This window comes from Phyllobates terribilis, unplaced genomic scaffold (assembly GCF_046119375.1).
Source record: "Phyllobates terribilis strain yellow unplaced genomic scaffold, ASM4611937v1 Scaffold_97__1_contigs__length_5976380, whole genome shotgun sequence".
Lineage (NCBI taxonomy): Eukaryota > Metazoa > Chordata > Amphibia > Anura > Dendrobatidae > Phyllobates > Phyllobates terribilis.
The window spans coordinates 2,734,018-2,761,464 of NW_027362857.1; the positions used below are offsets into that span (position 1 = coordinate 2,734,018).

At 43.7% G+C, this 27,447-nt stretch overlaps 1 long non-coding RNA gene across 1 annotated transcript in view; it reads left to right on the top strand.

Annotated features, from left to right (window-relative positions):
• Positions 1–25,533, top strand: part of LOC141198554 (uncharacterized) — a 44,631-nt gene extending 19,098 nt beyond the window's left edge. Inside the window, exons 3-4 of the long non-coding RNA XR_012270487.1 lie at positions 23,388–23,457; positions 25,462–25,533. This is a non-coding gene — a long non-coding RNA (uncharacterized lncRNA). The remainder of the gene's footprint in view (positions 1–23,387; positions 23,458–25,461) is intronic.
• The last annotated feature ends 1,914 nt before the right edge of the window (positions 25,534–27,447 follow it).

A 27,447-nucleotide genomic window follows, 5' to 3' on the forward strand; every position in this document is an offset into this window, starting at 1 on the left:
TAGAAATAATCCTGACTACTGGGTTGCCACACTATTAGATCCCCGGTACAAAAGTAAATTTGCAGAAATTATTCCTGCCATAGAAAGGGATGCACGCATGCAGGAGTATCAGCAGAGACTGTTGCAGAATCTTACATGTGCTTTTCCACAAAACACCAGTGGTGCACGTAGTGAATCTCACAGTTCCAACTAGCCAACTGTGGGACCGTCGAGTGTTCAGCACTCAAAATGTAACAGAAACACAGTATCTGCTGGTAACATCAATTTTGCGGAATCATTTCACCACTTTTTTAGCCCATCCTTTGCATGGCCACAGGAGACAAGAAGTCTGACACATAGTCAACGCCTAGAGACGATGGTACAGGAGTATCTCCAAGTAAACATTAAGCCATGACTGTGTCACTGGACTCTTGCTCTTTTTGGGCTTCCAATCTGGTTAAATGGCCTGAGCTCGCCACTTATGCCTTGGAGATCTTGTCATGCCCCGCAGCCAGCGTTCTGTCTGAACGTGTGTTCAGCGCTGCTGGTGGTGTGCTGACAGATAAGCGCACGCGGCTCTCCACTGATAATGTAGACAGATTCACGTTCATACAGATGTACAAATCATGGATCCGAAAGGACTTTTCTACCCCTGTGTCATCCTGGGGAGAGTAAAAGCTTGATGATTTGTTAATATCACCTCACCAACCGTTTTAAGCTTTCAAATTACTAATCATGTTTATCTGTATCTTGCCTGTATAATAATTTTGGCCTTGTAGCACTGTGCAGTACTGATTCTATTAGGCCATCTATACTAAGCTCCACCAGATTTCAAATTACTAATCATGTTTATCTGTATCTTGCCTGTATAATAATTTTGGCCTTGTAGCACTGTGCAGTACTGATTCTATTAGGCCATCTATACTAAGCTCCACCAGATTTAAAATTACACTGGTCAATGCAGTTTTTCTGTCAAAAGGTTTTAAAACATATTTTAAGTCAATTTTGGCTGCTGATTACTAATACGAACTCCGTTTTTGGCTATCACATCAGGATTTCGAGATATTTTTGATGGAAATTAATCCTATCGAATGTTTTTTGATAAAAACCTCATGATTTTCGTTACTACATTTTGTATATTTTTAATCAAGGAATAACAAATTACAAAGTCTGTGTACAGCAAATCAAATATACTTACAAAATTAAACTACAAAATATAAAAACACATATATATGGCACACAGATGAATGGCAAATGGCAGTTATTTGAACTTTCTTTTCTTGGCTGATCTGTGATGTACAGCTTCTGGGTTGTCTCTCATCAAGCTCCAGCAATAGTCAGCCATCATATGTGAGTCCCACCGGCCTTGATACCGTTCTTCCATTGTTTTAATGTCCTGATGAAAACGCTCCCCTTGTTCCTCGCTCACATCCCCAAGATTCTCTGGAAAAAAGTCCAAATGGCTGTTTAAATAGTGAATCTTGGTACTCATTCTACATCCAAGATTTTGCAGACTCATTAGTAGCTCTTCCACAATCTCTTCATAGTTGTCTGCTTTCTTATTCCCTAGAAAATTCTGCACCACATTACAAAATGCATTCCGAGCTCTTTCTTCTGTCTCATTCATTGATGTGATAAAGTTTGGGTCTCTCATAAGTGTTCTTATTTGAGGTACATCCAATATTCCAGCCTTTTTCTTCTCTTCACTAAGACGTGGAAAAGTTGAACATGTATAGTTAAAGCATTCTCCACTGTGATTGAGAGCTTTGACGAACTGCTTCATCAATCCAAGTTTTATGTGCAAGGAAGGAAAGACAATGTTCTTCCTATCCACTAGTGAATCATGGATGACATTCTTATCGGCAGGTGCCAAACTCTGTCGCTGAGGCCATTCAGTTTTCACCCAATGCTCTGCTGTAGCTCTACTGTCCCAGTAGCACAGAAAACAAGGGTGTTTGAAAACTGTTTTTTTACTTTATTATCATAACAAATGGGAATTATGCATGTTCAAAGAAAACAAAGATATTCTCACATTTTTTGGGAGACTAAATGAAAACTAAATTTACCTTAGTGAACCGTATAAAACGGCACTTTTCATACACTACTTATATTTTTCTTGGAATTATTGAAAATGGGCTATATACCTATAGCGCAAAAACGTGATGTGATAGAGAAATTATAAGATCAGATTTGAATTCAGCACCCTCAAATTAGTCTAAAACTGTTCTTAAAGTCCATGCCAGAATTTTTTTTTTTTTGTACACCAGTGTTATTAATAATCATGTTTATCTGCATCTTGCCTGTAAAATAATTTTGGCCTTGTAGCAGTTTGCAGTACTGATTCTATTAGGCCATCTATACTAAGCTCCACCAGATTTCAAATTATTACTAATCATGTTTATCTGTATCTTGCCTGTAAAATAATTTTGGCCTTGTAGCAGTTTGAAGTACTGATTCTATTAGGCCATCAATACTAAGCTCCACCAGATTTCAAATTAATAATAATTTTTGTTCTCTCTGAACGTGTGTTCAGCGCTGCTGGTGTTGTGCTGACAGATAAGCGCACGTGGCTGTCCGCTGACAATGTAGACAGACTCAGGTTCATAAAGATGAACACATCATGCATAAGCAAGGACTTTTCTAGCCCTGTGTCATCCTGGGGAGAGTAAAAGCTTGAGGATTTTGGTAAAATCACCTCACCAACCATTTTAAGCTTTCAAATTAATTATCATTTTTATCTGTATCTTGCCTGGAAAATAATTTTGGGCATAGTAGCAGTGTGGAGTACTGATTCTATTAGGCCATCTATACTAAGCTCCACCAGATTTCAAATTATTACTAATCATGTTTATCTCTATCTTCCCTGTAAAATAATTTTGGCCTTATAGCAGTTTGCAGTACTGATTCTATTAGGCCATCTATACTAAGCTCCACCAGCTTTCAAATTAATAATAATTTTTCGCTGCATCTATCCCGGAAAATAATTTTGGGGCTCCTAGATGCGCAAGACGCATGGGTGCCTTCTTGCTGCACTACCTGCAACATGACCCTCAGATTGTCAGAATTCGAAATAATCCTGACTACTGGGTTGCCACACTCTTAGATCCCCCACACTCTTCGATCAACCTTTTCATTTTAATAAAGAACAAAAAAATGGTCATTTTTGAAATTATAAGCATTAGCAGGTTATTAGAAACTTAAATCAAACAGTTTTCAACTCAAAGCTTTATTCTAGGTGATGTTACATTTGCACATAGGACCCCTTGTTCGAAAGGAGCTTCTGAACTCTCTCGTCCATTGAATTTGTCAGGTTTTGGATGGTTTCTGCTTCAATTGTTTTGCATGAGAACAGAATACCCTCTCAGAGCTGTTGCTTAGATGTGAACTGCCTCCCGCCATCATAGACACTCCTTTTGATGATGCTCCAGAGGTTCTCAATGGGTTTGAGGTCAGGGGAGCATGGAGGTCACACCATAAGTTTGTCCCCTTTTATGCCCATATCAGCCAGAGATGCAGATGTGTTATGTGCATCATGAGACGGTGCATTATCATGCATGAAAATGATCTTGCTGTGGAATACATGGTTCTTCTTCTTGAACCATGGCAGGAAGTGCTGTTTGAGAAACTCCACATACATCATGGAGTTCATCTTTACCCCTTCAGGGATCCTAAAGGGGCCGACAATCTCTCTCCTCATGATTCCAGCCCAAAACATTACTCCACCTCCTCCTTGTTGGCGCCGTAGCCATGTTTGCATGGGGTGTCCATCAACCAGCCATCCTCCACTCCATCCATCTGGACTATCGAGCGTTGCACAGCACTCATCGGTGAATAAAACAGTTTTGAAGTCAGTCTTCATGTATTGTTTGGCCCACTGGAGCTGTTTCTGCTTGTGTACAGTGGATAGAGGAGGTCAACAGGATGGCTTATGCACAGCTGCAAACCTCTGAAGGGCCCTGCATCTTGTTGTTCGGGGGACGTTGGAGGCACCAGCAGCTTCAAAAACTTGTCTGCGGCTATGACAAGGCTTTTTTGCCGCTGCTCTTTTAACCTGACGTAATTGCCTGTAGGAAAGAGTCCTCAATTTTCCCTTATCAGCACGCACACGTGTGTTCTGTGAATCAGCTACATACTTCTTGATTGTGCAATGATCACGATGAAGTGTCTTGGCAATGTTGAATGTAGTCATGCCTTGACCTAAACACTCCACAATTTGTTGCTTCTCAGCAGCCGACACATCCTTTTTCTTTCCCATTTTGGCAGAAAATGTAGGCTGCTTAATAATGTGGGACAGCCTTCTTAAGTAGTCTTGCCTTTCATTGGACACACCTGCCAAACTAGTTAGCACAGGTGTCTGCAATTGCATACAGTGATATAAAGAGCCCTGACACACATCACCATCAATGAGTTTAACTGACAAACAAAAAAATTCTTACCTTATCACTCCTAAACACTTTTTGCATAATAATTTGGAACACAGTGTACATGTGCTTTTCCACAAAGCTCCAGTGGTTCACGTAGTGAATCTTACAGTTCTAACTTGCCAACCGTGGTCTGTATGGAGTTGTTCAATAAAGCGCCCAAAATTAAGATAACATAGACGGGAGAGGTCTCTATGAATAGGAATTCCTAAGTATTTGATACCCTGTGAGGGCCAGGCATGCCAGGAGACTCTATGGAATGCTTTCTCAGCATCTAACGAGAGTATCTAATTACAAAATTTTAACTGCATCTAGCCCAGGAAATACTTTGTGCCTAGTAGCAGTGTCTGCTAGTCAGCGGATTATCCCGGCTGTTAAGCAAGCTACACCACCTGTAGTTTGGACACTTTAATTTTTTCAAAGGAAATGCTTCGGGCCCCCGGGACACTCAGTGAAGAGCATCGGGAGGCACCCCAAGCCACAGGGGCTGGGACTGGCGGTAGGACGCCTTGAAGTGGACCGCCAAGCTCGATCCTTATAAAAGCTTTTTAACTGCAGCAGCTTTAGTGGACGCTACTGGAGCTGTAATTCCCGCGGCTGCTGGCATCAGACTTGCCTTCCAATTGATCCTTGTAAAAGGATTTATAGTGTACTCATTCAAATTAGAGAGACAATTTAAATTAAAAAGCTTAGACCTGCCTCCACCGCAGGGGGGCTCGCTCGACCCACCAGCGGACAGGCACCAGTATTGGGAGAAGGGGGCTGGCCATCAGGGTCCACCGCAGCTCTGGCACAAACCCGGCGACACGGAGGTCGCATGGGCAAGAACGGACTGGCCGTGTCAGCTTCGCACTTTTTTGGTTTTAGAAGGGCATTACATGCCTATATCTGTGTCTCACCCTCCTTTTACTCCTCAACCTCTTTTCTTTTTGCATGACTATATGTACTTGTCACTTTTCCATGTGTTAGTTGTGTCTTCTGAGCAGTTTGTCAGCTTTTGGACACCTTTGAAGTGTTTTCTATGTGTTTTCTATGTGTTTTCTATGTGTTTTCTATGTGTTTCTATGTGTTTTTGTTTGCCTGCCATTGGTTTTAACGGTGTTCGACGGTGTTCCATGAACAGTTCGACGAACAGTTCGGCGAACATACGGGCGTTCGACGAACCGAACTCGAACCTTACGGGGGTGGCTCAACTCTAATTTTCACTTAATATTTAAGTTTGCTGACATTCCCCTATTTACCGTATAAGCCTGAAAACTGCCCCTATATACAGTATGAGCCCACACACAGCCCCCTACATATAATATAAGACCAACATAGCCCCTCTATATACAGTGTGAGTCCCCATATAGTCCCCTATATACAGTATGAGCCTCCACATAGACTTTCTACATACAATATGAGCCCTCATATAGCCTCCTATTTACATGATGAGCCCCCACATAGCCCCCTATAAACAGTATGAGCCCCCATATAGCCTCTCTATATAGAGTGTGAGCTCTCACATATCCTCCTATAAACAGTATGAGCCTGAACAATTCCTCCTATAAACAGTATGAGCCCCCACATGGACCCTATAAACAGTATGACCCTCACATAGCTTCCTATATCCAGTATGAGCCCCCATATGGCCCCCTATAAACAGTGTGAGCCCCCACATAGCCTCTCTATATAGAGGTTGAGCCTCACATATCCTCCTATAACAGTATGAGCCCTCACTTAGCCACTCTATATACAGTATGAACCCCACATAACCCCATATACTGTATACAGTATGTGCCCACACATAGCCTCCCTATATACAGTATGAGCCCTAGGTAACCTCCTATATACAGTATGAACCCCCACGCAGCCCTACATAAACAGTATGAGCCCCACATAGTCCCTTTATACAGTATGAGCCCCCACATAGCCTCCTAAATACAGTATAAGCCCCCATATAGCCTCCTATATGCAGTATAAGCCCCCACATATTTTCTCATATACAGCATAAGCCCCCCACATAGTCTCCTATATGCATTGTGAGCCCCATCATAGCCTCCTACATATACTGTGAGCACCCTCATAGCCTCCTATATACAGTATGAGGCCGCACATAGCCTCCTGTATACAGTGTGAGCTCCACATAGCCTCCTAAATACAGTTTGAGCCACCACGTAGCCTTTGTATATACAGTGCGAGCCCCCACATAGACTCATATATACATGCAGAAAAAACATACTCATCTCGCTCCTGTTCCCCGGGTGTGCTGCTCCGGTCTCCAACACCCTGACTCTCCATGCAGCAGACGCGATGAGGTAACGTGAATTACAAGTCATGGATGGAAGAAGTGGTTATGGTGGTGTGGGCTGAATGAAAAAGAAAAGGGAAAGTGAACAATTATGATCAGAGAGATGGTAGATGACTTAATATACATATATTTGTACAATTACCAGCACACTATGCACATACAGTACAGACCAAAAGTTTGGACACACCTTCTCATTTAAAGATTTTTCTGTACTGTATATAGTATGCAGAGCACTGGAATTGATATATGCAATTATACCACTACATGGTTGCTGCACAGTGATAATATCAGTGTTTATACTGTTAATAATCAGTATGGTATATTATCACTACAGTACATGTTGGTGATATGTTGTTATGATCTGGCTGTATTTATTGATTATTGTCTCATATTGTGGTATTGATTGTAATATTGGTCTTAGTACAGTCATGATGGTAATGATCAGTATGGTGGCATTATTTTAGCATTATGTGGTGGCATTATGTGGTCATAACTTGGTAGGATTATTTACTAGTGATGGGCGGACCCGTGGATATCCGAATATCTATTAAAAGTTTGGTTCGGTTTCCAGAACAGTACTTGACCCGGAACACGGACCCCATTCATATGAATGGGGCCCCCGAACATCCATGGTTTCCCACGCAGATGACAGCGTGGGAAAAAGGGGCTCTGATCGGTTAGAACTACGGGCTCACTCTGTCAGATGACAGTGTGAGCCCGCAGCTGTGACTGTGACCAGTCGTAAAAAGCTTACCACAGGTCACAGGCATCAGCTGATGAGAGTACTACTCCCATCAGCCTATGCCTGCTGTTACAGAGCAGACGCCGCTGTGTAATCACTCCTGCAGTGTATAGCGCTGAGCTGCCGTGAAAGAGTTCACAGGAGTTCATCAGCTGATGAGCTCCAGTGATCTCACTTACGGCACCGCTACGGCGTGAGACAGTTCTCACGCAGCGGCGGTGCCGTAAGTGAGGTTACCGGGTTTCATCAGCTGATGAACTCCTGTGAACTCTCTCACGGCAGCTGATTGCTACACATTACTTGTGTCAGTGTGAGCCTGTTGTCATGTACAATATATTGTATGTCTATATACTGTTGACACATATATATACTGTTGTTATACACATGTAAATATATATATGGTGGCTCATTATACCCGTAATATTATTTTGAGGAATGTATTAACATTGTCTGTTTCTCTGACCTAACAAACTTTGACTATATGAGCCTTTTTACTAATCGGGTCACATTGGCCTGTGTATAAATACTATGCTACTTGGATGATCACTTAATATCTACTAGGCTGTACAATTTGGGTCCTGCGTGTCCCATATAGCGGCAGAATTTTTTTACACACTGTATGTTGTTTTGCACCATTTTTTGCACCAATTATCTGCATGTGATCATTTTTAACAAAATTGAATATTTAATAAAACAATTTTTTATGATGTAGATCGGCCTTTGATCGTGGTTGCTTCGGTTGTTTATGTTTATCTTGCGATTTTGCCATTATACGGTCAATAGTTGCCACTCTTCACATTGTAGTATGTGTACATTATGGAGTGGCACCGTTTGAAAATTATACTAGTATAAGTCATCTAGATCATCGTAGGACACTACGGATTATTTCATCACTTTGGATAGGTGAGGGATATGGTTGTTTTTTATTTTTGCTGTTTTACAGTTGACAGCGGCTTCTGGGATTAGGTGTTAGGTGAGTATAAATTAGCTTATTTATTTTCTGTTTTTTACAGGGAACAATGGTGTGAAGATATTCAAGGTAAACCCCTGTCGATCACTGTGCACTGGCAGGCGGGTTTTACGAAGCTCCACATATGAAAATTTGACACTGCAGCTTGCAAAGGAAGGAGCTGAAGAAGCGAAGAGTGAGAATTCTCACAGCAGCTGCAAGCTACACAGGATGTCCCTTCCCCTGACGCCATGTGCCTATTCAAGAAACATAATTCAACAGCGAGTTATGGGGAAAAGATTCATCTCAGTGATACACAAAATAGACCTGAGGGGATGCGGATTGTAACCCTAGTTTTAAACATAGTCCAGCGTAAGGAAAGGAGATACCCAGCACAGCCTTGCAGGGGCCCCTAGGACTCTGATGTTTAGCATCCATGCGTAGCAGGGGCCCGGCTGGGTCCAATGACACCAGAACGGGCTCCCTAGGACTGTCCAGTAAGAACATATGGCCCATTTTAGTTTTGGGAGCTCTTAGCTGGGAAATAACAGGGATGGAGACTTGGGCTCCACCAGGGGTGCAGTAGGGGGAGTGACACAGAGAGTTTGAAGGTCTCTGTAGCTAGAGCCTATTGTCTTTTTCCTGGGGAGGTCGTGATATCAAGTCATCCACCTGATTGTCACAGCTGACACCCGGTGCTATGTGCAAGGAACGGTCCCGCACCGCTCCCTGCACATTAACCCCAGAAATGCTGTGATTGAAATCGATCGCAGCATTCTGGTGGCAAGAGGAGGTTAGCGCGATACTTACCTTCTCTGCCGGCATCCCGCAGCGTCTGAGTCCGGTCCCAGATGTTGTCATGGTGACCCGATGTCATCATGACAACATCCGGGTCATCAGAAGGCAGGAAGTTGCTTTGGTCATGCGCCACGTGTGACCAAAGTAACTTTTCCCTGTGCAGCGCTGACAGGCTGCATAGCACAGGGATGGTGATGAAGTTAACCCCTTTAGTGAACAGGGTAAAAAAATAAAATAAAAAACAAAACATAAAACGATGCTTTATCATCATACCACCAAACAAAAAATGGAATAAAACGAGATCAAAAAGACAAATGTAAATAAAAATGGTACCGCTGAAAACGTCATCTTATCCCGCAAAAAACAAGCCACCATACAGCTCCAACGGCAGAAAAATAAAACATTTATAGCTCTCTAGCGATGCATAAACAATTCTTTTTTCTATAAAATAGTTTTCATTGAGTAAAAGTGCCATAACGTGAAAAAAAATATAACTGTGGTACCGCTGTAAACGTACTGACCCGAAGAATAAAGCTTCCTTATCAATTTGACGACACATAGAACGGCATAAAAAAACACCAAAAAACAATTCGTGAATTGTTGGTTTTTGTTTATTCTGCCTTCCAAAAATCGAAATAGAAAGCAATCAAAAAATGAAATGTGCCCAAAAATGGTACCAATAAAAACATCAACTTGTCCCACAAAAAAAAAAAAAAAAATCACATGACTCTGTCGGCCGAAATATGGAAAAATTATAGCTCTCAAAAAATTGCGATGCAAAAACTAGTCTTTGCAAAAAAAAAAGGGTTTTTTAGTGTGTGACAGCTCTCAATCATAAAAACCTGATATGAATCTAGTATCCCTGTAATTGCACCGACCCGAAAAATAAAGTTGTCTAATCACTTATACCGCACGAGGAATGGCGTAAAAAATAAACTTTAGGGTTAGGGATAGGGTTGTGCTAGGGTTAGGGTTAGTGTTGTGCTAGGGTTAGGGTTGGGCTAGGGTTAGGGTTGTGCTAGGGTTTGGGTTGGGCTAGGGTTAGGGTTGGGCTAGGGTGAGGGTTGAGCTAGGGTGGGGCTAGGGGTAGTGTTGGGGTAGGGTGGAGCTACGGTTAGGGTTGGGCTAGGGGTAACATTGAGCTATGGGTAGGGTTGTGCTAGGGTTAGGGTTGTACTAGGGCTAGGGTTAGGGTTGTGCTATGGTTAGGCTAGGATTGGGTTAGGGTTGGGCAAGGGTTAGGGTTGCGTTAGGGTTGAGCTAGGGTTAGGGTTGAGCTAGGGTTAGGGTTGGGCTAGGGTTAGGGTTGAGCTAAGGTTGAGTTTGGGCTAGGGTTGTGGTTGTATTAGGGTTGGGGTTGGGATTTTTTCAGAAGTAAAGAAAAAAATACTGTCTATATGGCGACTAATGTTGCGCACAAGAGCTCGCTACTTGAGTTTGCATCGGGTGCTCGGGTATGCACCGAGTATAGCGGGTGCTCGAGTGACATGCTCAAGTCTCCGCCTCAAATGTTTTGCAGCTTTTATATAGCCAAAAAAACCTTGCTGGGACTGCCTGTCATGCACAAGCGATCCCCACATGTTTTTATTTGGGTGACTAACAACCATGAAACATGCGGGCGGGGACTCGAGCATGTCACTTGAGCACCCGCCATACATGGTCCATACCTGAGTACCCGATGCAAACTCAAGTAGCGAGCACTTGCACTCAAGACTAATGACAACTTATTCAATATGATGACCTAATGTTTTCAAATTCTGTGTCGTACCTCTGGGTTCAAAATGTTCACTATACCCCTTGATAAAATCCTTCAGGGGTGTAGTTTCCTAAATGGAGTCACTTGGGGGGGGGGTTCCACTATTTAGGCACATCAGGGGCTCCCCAAACGAAACATGGCGTCCACTAATTCAAGCAAATTTTACATTCAAAAAGTCAAATGGCGTTCCTTCTCTTCCGAACTCTGCCGTGTGCCCAAACAGTGTTTTTTCCCCACATATGGGGTATCGGCTTACTCAGGAAAAATTGCACAACAAATCGCGTGGTGCAATTTCTCCTGTTACCCTTATGAAAATGCAAAATTGGGGTCTGCAAAACATTTTTGTTGGAAAAATGTGAAAATGTTATTTTTACAGCTCCATGATATAAATTTCTGTGAAGCACCTGGGGGTTCAAGGTGCTCACCACACACCTAGATAAGTTCCCTGAGGGGTCTAGTTTCCAAAATGGTGTCACTTGTGGGGGGTTTCCACTGTTTAGGCACATCGGGGGCTCCCCAAACGCAACATGGTGTCCGCTAATTTTTCAAGCAAATTTTACATTCAAAAAGTCGAAAATAAAAAAAATTGCGGTCTAAAGTAACATTTTTGTGAAAAAAGTTAAATGTTAATTTTTTTCTTCCACATTCCAAAAATTACTGTGAAGCACCTGAAGGGTTAATAAACTTCTTGAATGTGGTTTTGAGCACCTTGGGGGGTGCAGTTTTTACAATGGTGTCACTTTTGGGTATTTTCTATCATAAAGGCCCCTCAAAGTCACGCCAGATGTGATGGGGTCTTTAAAAAAGTGTTTTTGTAAATTTAATTGTAAAAATGAGAAATCGCTGGTCAACTTTTAACCCTTATAGCTCCCTAAAAAAAAAAAATGTGGTTCCAAAATTGTGCTGATGTAAAGTAGACATGTGGGAAATGTTATTTATTAACTATTTAGTGTAACATATCTCTATTTAAGGGCATAAAATTTAAAATTTTGAAAATTGCAAAACTTTCTACATTTTTACGAAATTTCTTATTTTTTCACAAATAAACGCAAGTGATGTCAAAGAAATTTTACCACAATCATGAAGTACAATATGTCACGAAAAAACAGTCTCAGAATCAGCGGGATCCATTTGAAGCGTTCCAGAGTAATTACCTCATAAAGTGACAGTGGTCAGAATTGTAAAAATTGGCCTGGTCATTAACGTGCAAACCACCCTGGGGGTAAAGGGGTTAATACTAGACCTCTGAGCATAAGACGGAAAAGTCGTGGAACTATGGAAATCACAGGTCGGAGAGACGTGTTAGTGATCTGCAAATGATAAAATAATGGATACAACATTTTCAAAACATCTCAATTTATCCAGTATCGAGTATGATCCCCAAGCACAGAAATCCCCGCACTTACAGCCTCGGCTCCTGTTTTTACTTTATTGTATGGTTCGTTTATCCGCATTATCCACATTGTGGTTTTTACAGGTTTTATCTATATATTTTGTCTATGCACATTTTAACCTGAGTGTTACGAATCTGCGAACTCAGATATCCTGTGTTAAGTATTGTGGAATTTTTCAGGCTCAAACTAAGAAACGTAGAGCTCAGAAACGCGTTGCCGTCTGGTTGAAGTACGTTTTGCTGATGGCATTTGTACATTTTTCATGTGCTATTTTTGTACGAAGCCACTTAAATTTGGTTGTGTTTATATGGATTAAATAAAGTGCTGACTTTTATGGAAAAAGGGAGTGTTGGCCTGAATTTCACATTGCTATATCACTTTTCATACTTTTGCATAGACCTGGTCAGAGAGTCTGGACATGTACAGTAACTCTGCTCTACAGACTCCGGCCACAAGGTAAGTTTAGTCTTACAGAGCCGCTATCTATCACCATGCACACTCAGCTTTTATCAGCTCAAATGTCTCCCGTACCCCTAGACTGTACCTGTTATATTTCGCCATCAACTACATGATGACAATTAGCAGCCATAAACTTGATGCATTGTAGGGGTTTTCCAGGTTTACTATATTGACCTCTTCACCGGTGGGGTTCAACATCAACTGACATCCAACAATCGGAATTATTATAAAGACATTTGTAACTGTGGACCATAGCACAGTATTGGAACTCAGTGGTTGCAAAACCACAGATTGATATGGGGGATGGGGGAGGCATTTACAAAACCTAGGTGCCATAGACATTGACTGAAAATAAGTCCCCTTAAGAAATGGAAGTCTGCACATGTGTAGGAGAACAGTGGTAGGCAGGACAAAGATACCAGTCTCCTCCTGGAGGGCAATTTTACAGACTGTGTAAACTAATGGGACGTAGATTGAGAACTGGATCACTAATGATCGACTATTATTGTGATTGTGACAGGTAATCAAATTTTTCACTAGTGGCTACTAGAGGTGAAATGTAGTATTGCATCCCAACCAGTTAAAGGATTAGGAACTAGGGATGTCACGGGTGTGTCAGGCTTGACATACAGTCATTCTGGATCCGGCTGTAGAAGGTCGCTGCACTTGGCCTTGCAGACACCTTCTTGATCCTTTCATCATCCCTCCCACTCTAGCACCCAGCGGTGATCTCCACGATCGCCTGCTAATTAACACACCCTTTCTGGATCTTTAAATATACTCAGTTTCTCAAGAGAGTTGCTGGTGATAGAGTAAATTCCTCTGTTCAGGTCTGGAGTTCTAGCAGTCAGCGATATTCTTCTTGGAGTTCCTTTATGGATTGTAGTTGTGTTCTCTCTGGTGTCTCCTCAAAGCTAAGTGTATCTCCTTGTCTGTTTCCCTTGTTTGTCTTTAGTTGCAGTGGGGCCGACTAGTGCTAACTCCTCCCCCTCCCTACCTAGGGCCTAGCTCTAGGGTCAGCCAGGGCTAAGGTATCCTGCTTGGCGATAGGTGTGGAACCTATTTAAGAACGATAAGGGAGTCATGGTGTTGTTAGATCTGCTTAGGGGTCTCCACTCCCCCTTTCCCTAGTTTCTGGGCTTTCCCCCTTTTCCCGTTGTCGTACGCTGTTTTCTTCCCATACCTAGCATGACAAGGGATGAGCAGACCCGTGGAAGTTCAGGTTTTGGTAGCCAACTGAACTTTAGTCCAAAGTTTGGTTCGGGTACCAAAACTGTACCCGAACTTGATCCAGTACATGGACCCCATTGAAATCATTGTGAAATCCAACTTTTGAGATGGAAAAATCTCACTCTCCCTCCGCCCTCCTTCTCTTTTCTCTATCTCTCTCCTCCCGCCTCTCTCCTCCCTCTCTCTCTTTCCTCCCTCTCTCTCTCCTCCCTCTCTCTCTCTCCTTCATCTCTCTCTCCTCCATCTCTCTCTCCTTCATCTCTCTCTCCTCTATCTCTCTCTCTCCTCCATCTCTCTCCCTCGCTCTCTTCTCCATTTCTGTCACTCTCTCCTCTCTCTTCTCAATCTCTCTCTCCCTTGCTCTTTGTCCTCCATCTCTTTCTCTCTCCTCCCTCTATCTCTCTCCTCCCTCTCTCTCTCTCCTCCCTCTCTCTCTCTCCTCCTTTGCTCTGTCTCCTCCATCTGTCTCTCCTCCATATCTCTGTCTCATCCATCTCTCTCCCTTACCCTTTCCTCCATCTCTCTCACTCTCTCCTCTCTCTCACTTGCTCTTTCTCCTCCATCTCTTCCTCTCCCCCCCATATAATGCCCCATGCAGGATTTAACGTCTCACCCCCATATAATGCCCCATACAAGATGTCACCTCTCCCCCCATATAATGCCACATGTAGGATGTCACCTCTCCCCCCATATAATGCCCCATGCAGGATGTCACCTCTCCCCCCATATAATGTCCTATGCAGGAGGTCACCTCCCCCCCATATAATGCCCCATGCAGGATGTCACCTGTCCCCCCATATAATGTCCTATGCAGGAGGTCACCTGTCCCCCCCCATATAATGCCCCATGCGGGATGTCACTTGTTCCCCCCATATAATGCCCCATGCAGAATGTCACTTGTCCCCCCCCCATATAATTCCCCATGACTCCATACATATAAAAAAAATAATCAAGTACTCACCTCTCCTCACTTGCTGCCGTTGCTCCAGACTCTTCAGCATCGCCGGCGTCTTCCCGCTCTGCGCTGTCATGGATCTGGAGCGAGCATGGTGTAAAGACATCACCGCATCCTCTGGCCTGAGACGTCACAGTGCAGCAGCCGCGGAAGAGACCAGAGATGGTGCGGAGGCACGGGGAGAGGGGCCCTGAACAAGCGGGGGTGGGTGGCGGGCGCTGGCACCGGCACCGCACCGCTCACGGGTCCCATAGCGCGCAGGGGTGCCCGACGGTAAGTGGGCCCATCCATCTCCTTAGGGCCCCAGCACTTGCCCGGGTGCGCTGGGTTCTGACGCCAGGCCTGCATATAGGTACTTTACTCAAGCTCTACACAAGTGCACCGTCACTTTTATTATCCCCGCCTTCTTTGGCTTCTCTTATTTTACTCTAGTATTTATTTTGATTTATTTTATTCACTTATATAGCACCATTAATTCCGCAGCGCTTTACAGACATTATCGACACTTTCCCCATCGGGGCTCACAATCTAAATTCCCTATCAGTATGTCTTTGGAGTGTAGGAAGAAACCGGAGAACCCAGCGGAAACCCACAAGAATACGGGGAAAACATACAAACTCAGTATCACATACAGTATATGGATATATAAAATAGGACTCTGAGAAATGTATCTCATTGTTTTGCAATTTTTCCTTAACGGGGCTCTCTGGGAATAGAAAAAAATAAATAACTAAATGGAATCTTAATGAATACATTTATAAATACCTTTAATTAGCAATTTTAGATTTTTTGTTTAGGGAGGTAAACACTACACAATTAATATGGTCAGTGTCTTGTTACACAGAAACCTGTCCTAGAATATTAGCACAGAAACTTGTGAGCATGTGCCATAGGAATATTCCTGATATGACTTAGAGATAACCTATAACAGTGTGAGCAGACTTTTCGTACCTTAATAGCCCTGGTATCTCCAGTATTAGATCATATAGACAGGGTAGACATCAGTGTGAGCCGCCTCTTCTTATTTAAGCACTGCTTGTATCTCCAGCATAATATCAGATAGACATGGTGGACAGCAGTGTGAAGAGCCTCTTCTTACTTCAGCACTCCTGGTATCTCCAGTATTAGATCAGATAGATAGAGTAGACAGCACTGTGAGCAGTCTCTTCTTACCTCAGCATTCCTAGTATCTCCAGTATTAGATCAGATACACATGGTGGACAGCAGTGTGAGCAGCCTCTTCTTACCTCTGCACCCCTGGTATCTCTAGTATAAGCTCAGAAAGACATGGTGGACAGCAGTGTGAGCAGCCTCTTCTTACCTCTGCACCCCTGGTATCTCTAGTATTAGATCAGTTAGACAGGTGTACAGCAGTGTGAGCAACCTCTTCTTACCTCTGCACCCCTGGTATCTCTAGTATTAGATCAGATACACATAGTGGACTGCAGTGTGAGCAGCCTCTTCTTACCTCAACACCCCTAGTAACTCTAGTATTAGATCAAATACACATGGTGGACAGCAGTGTGAGCAGCCTCTTCTTACCTCAGGATCTCTGGTATCTCCAGTATTAGATCAATTAGACAGGTGGACAGCAGTGTGAGCAGCCTCTTCTTACCGCTGCACCCCTGGTATCTTCATTATTAGATCAGATAGGGTGGACAGCAGTGTGAGCAGCCTCTTCTTACCGCTGCACCCCTGGTATCTTCATTATTAGATCAGACAGGGTGGACAGCAGTGTGAGCAGCCTCTCCTTCCCCTAGAACCCCTGGCATCGCCAATATTAGATCATGGGATCAAACGGATACCTATTATATATGTGCTCACTCATCACCTTTTTCTGATGTGGTTGAAACCTAGCCCACGTTAGTCAATGAAAAAACTGGGTAGGTGGGATTTCAAGTACATGAGTGAGTTTTGGTTGCATCCGCTGCCTAAAACGGTCAGTTTACCGCCAGTGAGAGCTATATAGTGACTATGTGGCTGTCACTGGGGTGTCTTTGGTTCGGGTTGGTTGGGTGGCTGCGTCCTTATATAGCAACGTGCACTCACAAGCAGAAGATGAGTTTGCTATAAGAAATCCCAATATAAAATACCGCTTTTATATTTTACTGACTCTAAAACTTTATTTATTTTCAGCCTTAGCTAATAACTGGAACTTTTTTTATATAAAATAAGTATATAACACCGGAGCTGGAGAAAGGACTACATAGAGGAATAATAAGTAATGGACCATTAATGATTAATGACATCAAATCTATAAATACACAAGTTTATAAAATTATAAAAAGAAGTCTACATGCCGCCCAGAGGATCGGGGAGCATCGTGCTTATTTATTTATTTTTTTTCAATAATTTATTTTCCGCTGTTACACTTGGCAATCAATAATTTCAGTAATAGCTGGTATGGGTCTACTGAATTGTGGTGAGGGGTGATGGAGAGCCGTTCCGAAGAAGGTGGCCAGCAAGTAACTGGGCCCAATCTAAACCCTGAAACAAGGCCTCCCAAAATAATAGTGCTGATGCCCTCATATGAAGCACAGACATTTCCCAGGGCATTTACACATGGGTCCCATCAGCCTCCCGCTTCTATATTGGTGCCAGGAATGATTGACAAGGTTATGACCATGACTCAGTCTAAATATTGTATTTTTAGTTAGCCATTGTATAGCACTGTTAGATTATGTATTGGGAACTGTATAGTGATAATATGTGAACAATGTCCGGTACTATTTATTTGTGCCTTGTATTTTGATAATATGTGAGCACTGTATTGTAGTATTTATTTGGGCACTGTATGGTCATAACATGTGAGAACTGTAAAGTGGTATTTATTTGGGCATTTCATAGTGTTAATATGTGAGCACTGTATGACAGTATTTATTTGAGCACTGTATGGTCATAACATGTGAGAACTGTAAAGTGGTGTTTATTTGGGCATTTCATAGTGTTAATATGTGAGCACTGTAATGTAGTATTTATTTGGGCACTGTATGGTCATAACATGTGAGAACTGTAAAGTGGTGTTTATTTGGGCATTTCATAGTGTTAATATGTGAGCACTGTATGACAGTATTTATTTGAGCAATCTATTGTGCTATCTTGAGAACACTATATAGCCGTATTTATTTTGGCTCTGAGTGGCACTGTTATTTTGTTGCTAAAGAATGGCACTCTTATGTGGGCACCATCCTTTATACCTTGTATAATGTAGCACTGTATAATATCTTATTTGTATATAAATTGTTGGCGGGGGAGCTAAGAGAATAAGCCTCACACGGTACCGTGCCTCCTTAGTCAGGTCGTGACCCAAGTGCAACCTTTTTCTCTGCACCCCATGTATTGCATGCCTGCTTATAGACCAACGTATTCTGCACCACGTATCACTCTCATCCTCCCTGCGGAGGTCACGCTAGAATCTCAGATAATTGCACAGTGTGTGCCCTTATGAGCAGGGGCGTACTGGCCCACCGTATGATCAGGAAAACCCCCGGTGCGCTCCGGGTTCCGATGGCCATGCCCCTAAGCCCCGCCCTCACACCCACTGGGCCCTGTACAGAGAACAGAGGACCCCCCGGTTCGCTAATCAGATAGGCAGCACTGCCAATATGATTAGTGATGGGCCCTCTGCAGCAGCACAGCAAGGAGACCGGTCTCCCTGCTCTGCCTGCTGCCGCAGTGCCCCTCTGCCGCCTCTGCAGGCGCGTGCCCAGGAGGTCAGTCTCAGGGCGATGACATCATCGCCCTGGGACTGCTTCCTGTGCGCGCTGTGGAGGACGGAATCGCCGTCGCCCCTGGCAGCGGCTGCAGGCCTGCAGCTCATCTCGACGCATGAGTATGAAAAGCAGGGGCCGGGAGGGGAGGAAGGGATAGGGGGGAGGGGTGACTGAGAGGACCCCTGGCCGAGGCTGTCAGTAAATGCTACTGGGCAATGGGCATGATTATCATCATGCCCATTGCCCAGCCTGTCCTGCTGCCAACCTCTCGTTACTGTTACTATGCCTAGCAGCATGTACTACCACCAGTGGCTGGCAGGACATGCTGGGTGGGCATGAAAGTACCAAGGAGGCTGGCAGGACATACTAAGCATGAATCGGGCTATGGGTGGAGGAGAGCGGTGCCAGCGCCCGCCCTTCTCCCCCGCTTGCTCAGGGCCCAGCAGCCGGATACTTACCTCTCCTCCTGCCTCCGCAGATCCGCTGTATTTCTGCTCTGCGGTCCCTGTGACATATCAGGTCAGAGGGTGCGGTGACGTCTTTCCACCGCGCCCTCCCCTGAGCCATCACAGGCAGCGCAGAGCGGGAAGACGCCGGCGACGCTGGAGTACGGACCTGAGCAGCGGCAGCAGGTAAGGAGGAGTGAGGTGAGTATTTGATTATTATTTTTTTTAATGTATGGAGGCATGGGGCATTATATGGGGGGGTGATATCCTGCATGGGGCATTATATGGGGGAGTGACATCCTGCATGGGGCATTATATGGGGGGGTGACATCCAGCATGGGGCATTATATGGGGGGGTGACATCCTGCATGGGGCATTATATGGGGGGTGACATCCTGCATGGGGCATTTTAAAGAGGGGGGTGACATCCAGCATTGGGAATTTTAAAGAGAGGGGGGTGATATCCTGCATGGGGCATTATAAAGAGGGGGGTTGACATCCTGCATGGGGCATTATATGGGGGGTGACATCCTGCATGGGGCATTATATTGGGGAGGTGACATCCTGCATGGGGCATTATATGGAGGGGGGTGACATCCTGCGGCGCTGGAGTCCAGACCTGAGCAGCGGCAACAGGTGAGGAGGAGTGAGGTGAGTATTCGATTATTTATTTAATGTATGGAGGCATGGGGCATTATATGGGTGGGGTGGTGATATCCTGCATGGGTCATTATATGGGGGAGTGACATCCTGCATGGGGCATTATATGGGGGGTGACATCCAGCATGGGGCATTATATGGGGGGGTGACATCCTGCATGGGGCATTATATGGGGGCGGTGACATCCTGCATGGGGCATTTTAAAGAGAAGGGTGACATCCTGCATTGGGCATTATAAAAGGGGGGTGTGACATCCTGCATGGGGCATTTTAAAGAGAGGGGGGGTGATATCCTGCATGGGGCATTATATGGTGGGTGACATCCTGCATGGGGCATTATATGGGGGGGTGACATCCTGCATGGGGCGTTATATGGGGGAGGTGACATCCTGCATGGGGCATTATATGGAGGGAGGTGACATCCTGCATGGGGCATTATATGGGGTGGGTGACATCCTGCATGGGGCATTATATGGGGGAGGTGACATCCTGCATGGGGCATTATATGGGGGAGGTGACATCCTGCATGGGGCATTATATGGAGGGGGGTGACATCCTGCATGGGGCATTATAAGGGGGGGAACAGCCTGCATAGGGCATTATGTGGGGGGAACAGCCTGCATGGAGCTTTATATGGGGCCAGTATCCTGTACAGAGCATTTTATGGGGGCCAGTATTCTGTATGGAGCGTTATATGGGGTCAGTATTCTGTATGGAGCATTATATGGGGGCCAGTATTCTGTATGGAGCATTTTTTGGGGGCCAGTATACTGTGTGGAGCGTTATATGGGGACCAGTATCCTGTATGGAGCGTTATATGGGGGCCAGTATTCTGTACGGAGCATTTTATGGGGGCCAGTATTCTGTATGGAGCATTATATGGGGACCAATATCCTTTATGGAGCGTTATATGGGGACCAGTATTCTGTATGGAGCGTTATATGGGGACCAGTATTCTGTATGGAGCACTTTTTGGAGGCCAGTATACTGTGTGGAGCGATTCGCCGGTTTCTGAGCTATTATAGAATTTACAATAGATATCACTCATGTAATATAAGAAGTGAAATCTTTGCATTGTACTATACTTATAATTCTCTGCGGTATCTGTGCATCATGAATCGTGGTATGTGTTAAAGGGGCCCACTGAGACTCTTTCTCCCAGGGCCCAGAAAAACCTGGAGCTGGCCCTTTGTGGTACTATCATGCTAGTACTACTACCACCAGTGGCTGGCTGGCAGGACATGCCATGTGAGCTTGAATGATAGTACCACAGAGGCTGGCAGTACATACTGGGCAATGGGCATAATAATACCACAAAGGCTGGGAGGACATACTGGGCAATGGGCATGATAGTACCACCAGTAGACTGACTTGGCGGTCTCCAGGGCTCCGTCTCCCCTTCTCGCTGCTGTTAGGCTGGGTTAACATTGCGTTTATACTGTGCGTTACAACGGATCCGTTGTAAATCAGCGCAGACGCAATGTACTGTAGACTTGCATTGCAAAAATAGGCATGTGTTTGAAAGTATGCATTATTTGCAACGCACAGGAAAACATGGTCGGCGGCTGGAGGCCAGCTGAGCACTTCTCTGACAACTGTGTTCTAGTGTCATTCTGTGCCTGCTCATCTCTGTCAGCAGGGGTATTTGTCTGATGGCAAAGATGTAGCAGAGCTGGAGACAGAAGATCCGTGGATTACGTCAGAGCGAGGATTTTGTTTTTTTATTAAAGATGGAGTCCCTACATGTGTTTTTTTCTGTTTACTAGAAATTCATGGTGGCCATGTCTAGTTTGGCGTGACGCCATGAATTTCAGGCTTACTGCCAGCTGATAATACAAAGCTGGTACTAACCCCATTATTACCCAGCGTGCCACCCCCACCAGGGCCGCTGGAAGAGCCGGATAAAGCGCCTGGAAATGGTGCTATGATGAATGCGCCAATTCCAGGGGTGGCTGCGGGCTGCCGTCTTCAGCGTGGGGGGCCCAGAATGCTTGGGCCTTACCATGCTGAGAATCCCAGCCCCCAGCTGCCTGGTTTTTACCAGGCTGGCGATCAAAATATGGCGGGAACCCACGTATTTTTTTTTTAATTATTTTTTTAAATAATTTAAAAAAACATTGGGCTTTCCTGACTTTTGATCGCCAGGCAGCTGGAGATGGCAGCCCGTAGCTGTCTGCTTTATCTGCGCTGAGAATCAAAAATTCTGCGGAGCGCTGTATTTTTGTTTTATTATTTATTTATTTTCACACTTCTATATGAGTGACAGTCCCAACAGCCAATCACAGCCGCTGACACAGAGAACGGGCTTCTGTGATTGGCTGCTTGAGTAACCTGAAAGCAGCCCATACATAGTACCATACTAGAATGTATGGGCTGATTGTAGATTACTCAAACAGCCAATCACAGACGCCCATCCTCTTTGACAGCATGTGTGATTGGCTGTTGGGTCTGTGACATATAGAAGTGTGAAAAGAAATCATTTTTAAAAACGGTGTAGCGCTCTGCAGAATTTTTGATTCTCACCGCAGATAAAGCGGACAGCTACGTACTGCCACCCCCAGCTGCCTGGCTTTACCTTGGCTGCCGATCAAAAGACAGAGAAGCCGAATATTTGTTTTAAACTTATTTAAAATATTTTTTTTTTTAGGAAAAGGTGTGTGCTCCTGCCATATGTTGATTGCCAGCCAGATAAAACAAATGAGCTGGGGGCTGGGATTCTCAGCATGGTAAGGCCCAAGTGTTCTTGGCCCCCCACACTGAAAATCGCAGCCCGCAGCCACCCCTGAAAATTTCCAGGCGCTTTACCTGGCTCTTCCAGCGGCCCTGGTGGTGAGTGGCACCCTGGGTAATAATAGTGTTAGTACCAGGCCAGCTTTGTATTATCAGCCGGTACTAAGCCCGAAATTCATGTTGTCACGCCAAATTAGACATGGCCACCATGAATTTCTAGTAAATAGAAAAAAAACACAGAAATTTTTTTTTAATTAAAAATAAAACACAAAACCCATTTAGGCTCCGTTCATACGCGGCGCAAAAAATCTCTACTGCATGCCGACGTTGCGCTTTTCTCAGCGCGCTTTTCCCGAGGCATGTTAACATGTAGCCTATGGGGAAAGCGCGCCGAAAAAAACGCCAAGAATTGGCATGTCAATTCTTTTTGCGCGGCCGCTTTTGCAGTAAAAGCGCCCGCGCAAAAATACGTGGCAAAACGCGGCATCTGAACGCTTTTCAGCAAAATCCATAGCTTTTGCTGAAAGGCGTTTCCAGCTTTCTTTGGCACTTCTTTTACGCGAGCGGTCTAAAGCGCCGCATAAAAGCAGGAACGTAGCCTAAGGGACTCTATCTTTAATAAAAAAAAATCCTCGCTCCGACGTAATCCATGGGTCTTCTGTCTTCAGCTCTGCTACATCTTTGCCATCAGAGAAATATGTCTGCTGACAGATGAGCAGGCACAGAATGACACTGGAGCACTGTTACTGTGTAGTGCGGCGCTATGTTTCTTTTTTTGTCATTTCATGCAGTGTAGAAATCTTGGGAAAAGTGTGGATTGTGCTCTGGAAGTGATCAGTTATAGCTAACTATGTTATTTTCTGCAGAGATAAGTCCTGCATAGAAGATGGGATATATCGGTCTGCAGATGAAGAACTTCACCTAGAGACATCACTGGTGAGTATGTGTATTACCTATGTTGAGTATATGTATTACCTATACACACACACTGACACTATATACAGAGCTCCTGTGTATAATATTAATGGTGATCATTGCATTACCTGTACACTGACACTATATACAGAGCTTCTGTGTATAATGTCACTGGTGATGACTGATAACCTGTACACTATATACAGAGCTCCTGTGTATAATATCACTGGTGATCACTGTATAACCTGTACACTGACCCAATATACAGAGCTTTTTTACATTTTTATTATTTTAGCATTATTTGTCACTATGTTGTGGCATTATGTGCTTTGGTCATGACATGACGATATTTGTCCCTTGTATGTGGTATTATTCAGTCACTATGTGGTGGTAATATGTGGTCTCATGGTGTGTCAGTATTTATACCTTGTATCTGGTAGCATTTGATCACTATGTGGTGGTATTATGTGCTTTGGTCATGGTGTGGCGGTATTTGTGCCTTGTATGTGGCATTATTTGGGCACTATGTGGTGGTAATATGTGATCTGGTCACGGTGTGGTGGTATTTCTGCCTTCTATCTGGTAATATTGGTCTTGGTAGAGTGGATTGTGGTTGGTCATTTGTTTTATCTGATATCAATAAGGGGAAACCTCTTTATTTCCAATAGATATTAAATACTTGGATGTTTAACCCCTCCCTGCCCTGTGACTATTACACAGCAGCAGAGATGCAGTTGGAAAGGTTCACCAGAGAAAGCAAGTTGGCATTTGGTGAGATTTTCACCTCTGTATTTATAAGACAAAACCAGGAGTGGGTGAGAAATTCATAAAACATTACCTCGGATTGCTCCACTCCTGGTTTTGTCTTATAAATACAGAGGTAAAAATCTCACCAAATACTCAAAGTGCCACAATCTTCTGACAGTGCTGATTCCACCAATAAATAAGTAATCACCTTCCCAACCTGTGCATCGCTGATAACTTGTTTTCACCAATAAAAACCCTTTAATGCAAACTACAGTAATTGTACATCGCATTTCTGGTGAGCGCACAGTGATGGGCAGAAGCGGCCAATATAATGGGTATAACGGCTAACAGGTATTTGCAAATAGCTGAAGGGTGGGTGGGCCCCTGGAGTCAATGTCCCTGGTGGACCCCAGACACCCCAGTCCGGCGCTGTTGACAGCAGTGACCTGGGGGTCTGAAATGCTTCCTGGGGCGATCCCCATGCTGTCCCCATGTCATTTGAGCACTGTCACTATCGTTTTGGGCACTTTTTAGGCTTTCTACAGACTGTCGGGGGTGCCGCCGCAAAAATGCTCGGGTCTCCCATAGACTAACATTGAGCTCGTTGCTCGGTTCGAGCACCCGAGTATCACGGTGAGCTCGGCCCGAGCTTCGAGCACCCGAGCATTTTAGTGCTCACTCAACACTAATTGCCACTCTTCGTAATGTGCAAACAATGTCTTCTTCAGGTGGATTCCACCTGGATCCCTCATGAAAAGCACTAGATAAAATGTAAATGATTGAACATATGCACTGCAATATAAAAACAACTTGCTGTGCATTGTGTATTTTTCAGTCTTTTTCAGCTTCTTTTATCCGCTTCCAGCTTTGAAAATTATGAAGTGGTTAAAGAAAGTGATTGGTTCATTCTGCTGGTGGCTTCTGTTTGGAAGCCGCTGACTATTTTATATGTAGTTAACAAAAACACTGATGTTTTCCTTAAGTGTCTTCTTATAAAATAAAAAATCAGTGGGTATGCTGGTGTCTATAAGGTGCTGTGTGTACGTACCCTTAGGAATAACAGAATCTCTGGTCATCTCCTCCATTTTTGGCCAGAGTTTAGAGGATTAATGGGAGACATAGAACCGCTATTCTCCAGTTTGGGATCTAACCCTTCAGACATACTATATATGAGGTATAGTATTAATATACCATAAAAGTCAGTAATAATCAATTAAATGCGAAAAGACATTAAACAATTTTAATTTTTTATTTCTTTGAATTAAAATTGCATGGAAGGATGAAGACAAGTTCTTGGAGGAGCCTTCAACTTTTGCACGTGTCTCTTGCTGGTCAGGAGGCCACAGGTAGGTGGTACAACTCCTTCCATACAGGTACAGCATTAATGGTGGATGTGCTGTAGTTTCTTCAGAGCGCTAGATTTGGGGGTTTTCTGTCCTCGAGATGTCAATGGTGCGTTGGTGGCAGCAGCCAAAAATGCAGCTTTCTCTGACAGCACGAGCAGCCCTGGATAATCCACGCCGGCAGGATGTTATCATCCGGCGGAAGAGAGAACCTAGGAGAAAAGATGTAAAACTGATGTAAGTAATGGGACTCCATATTAGAGGACACTACTGTGGTGTCACTGTAACATGACGTTAGAGGAATCTCATCATACAGAGGAGCAGAATCATTGTCAGCCATCATACATGTGACAATCCCACCACTGACGGATAACATCTGCTCCACATGACTTCTTCTCACTGACGTCATACAACATGGAGATTATCGTCACACTTACCTCGCCTAGTTTCCCCCTCTTCAACTTTCTCTGTTTTTAGTTGTTTTCTCAGTGTTCGAAAATATTTTCTTCTCTTCTGAACTGGAGATTCTAATCAAAAAGCCAGAAAAAAATGTTGATTATAAACTCCTAAAAGATGAGCTTTGTATCTTTATAGAGTTATGCAACTGATTAATATGAACCTGTAGCTTTTCTGGGTTCCAGTGGTGTCTCCCCAAAGAACCATGTCCCCATATTAATATGACATTACTTTCAGCAAGCCACAGTGTTATATAATCAGTTAGATAAAACTTCATTGTAACTTTAAAGAAGACCCATCACCAGGTCAAAAGTGTCCAAGATTCGCTCTTATTTTATGTCGGCTTCTCCCCTGAGTATTCTGATATTTGTTTTCCTAAAATCCACAGTACGGTTGTAGAGATATGGGACTTTTTATTTAGTGTTAATTATTATGGTCTTTATCATGTGGGCGTGGTAACCTAAGGGCACGCCCCAGAGGATCCTGTGAACACCACCCCTTTGTAAAGAATAAAAATTACCACTAATTACAAAGGCCCATAACTCTGGAACCGTATGGGGGATTTTAACAAAACAAAAAATAGAATACTCAGGGGAGCAGAAAGAGTAAAGGAAGTAATTTTAGAGCCTTAATATTTAAATTTTGGATCATAGGCTATAATTGGATGGCCTATAAACCTGTACATACCTGACAATGAGGGCGAGGATGACTCACTGTTTTTAGCAGTAAAACACTGATTGTCTCCAACAGTTTTGGAAGGGGAAGATTCTTTCTGCCTGTTGGTAGAAAAAAGACACGTAAATTACAAGGAAAAAACAATAGAATAACGGAAGAACACCTGTCTGTTAGGTCAATTAGGACAACATAGAGGAGATATCCTGCTCAAGACCACATTTTACCAGCAAGAATGGAGTCTAATTAGTAATATTGGCCTGTAGTGAGTTGGAAATGAATGGTTGGTCGCAACAATCAGCTGTTATTGAAGTTATCACAAGTAAGACCCACAGAGATTGTGTAGTCATGGGGTGGTGGATGCTAGATTTAGATTTGTGTTACTCGTATCTTGTATTTGGATCCGACATATATCAGGACTAAATCTCATAATAATAATAATCTACTCACATTTCTGAGCGTTTTTCATTGATCTCTGGGGAACACCCTGGAGGTGACATAGGCACTTCATTGCCTTCATCACTGTTCTCTTGGGAACACTGTGGAGGTGACATAGGCTCTTCATTGCCTCCATCACTGTTCTCTGGGGAACACTGTGGAGGTGACATAGGCTCTATATTGGTCATCATCCCAGTATTGGTGATATATAGCTAAAACAGATAAAGAAATATAAAATAGATATATTTAATTTTTTTTTGTAATTATAGGTTTCATACATTTTATTAGCCACATACTTACTTTAGAAGACCTTTGATAAGTTGATGCAAAGTTTTTGATTTCTGGCCAGTCATTG